This window comes from Bison bison, unplaced genomic scaffold, assembly GCF_000754665.1.
Source record: "Bison bison bison isolate TAMUID 2011002044 unplaced genomic scaffold, Bison_UMD1.0 scf7180017864180, whole genome shotgun sequence".
Lineage (NCBI taxonomy): Eukaryota > Metazoa > Chordata > Mammalia > Artiodactyla > Bovidae > Bison > Bison bison.
The window spans coordinates 5,379,337-5,379,750 of record NW_011494752.1 but is presented as its reverse complement, the minus strand read 5'-3'; the positions used below and the strand labels follow the sequence as shown (position 1 = coordinate 5,379,750).

The 414-nt window shown below is 62.8% G+C and overlaps 1 protein-coding gene across 1 annotated transcript in view; it reads right to left on the bottom strand.

Moving 5' to 3' along the window:
* The window catches only part of LOC104990585 (KH domain-containing, RNA-binding, signal transduction-associated protein 1-like), a 14,528-nt gene that overhangs the window by 9,413 nt on the left and 4,701 nt on the right, over positions 1 to 414 (bottom strand). The window lies entirely within an intron of this gene.

Here is a 414-nt window from a genome sequence, read left to right as displayed (position 1 = left end):
GACGGAGAAGAGTCGTTCCCCTTTTATTCTCTAGCGTTTCTTCGTTTGTCCGTGGCAGGAGGGAACGCCACCGAGGCCCCCTAGCCGGGAGCTCCTGCAGAGACTGAGCTAGGCGGGTCTCTGTGCCTCAGCGCTGGGTTATGTCCGCAGGATCCCTGAGGCCGATGATCTTTGGCCTGCCCACATGGCCTGATTTCCGCCGGCCTTGGCCCTCGGCTCCTGGCCTAAATTGGGGCCACCGGGTGTCTGTCTCCCTGCCCACAGCTGCAGTCTCCAGGCGTCCCTTCCTGCCTCAAGTAGCGGCTTAGCGACAAGTAGGGGGATGTGAAGCCGCCGGCAGGCGCCTGGGCGAAGGGCAAGACTTTCCCCTGCTCTTTGGAGACCTGAGGGCAGGAAGCCAGGTGATGGGGCAGT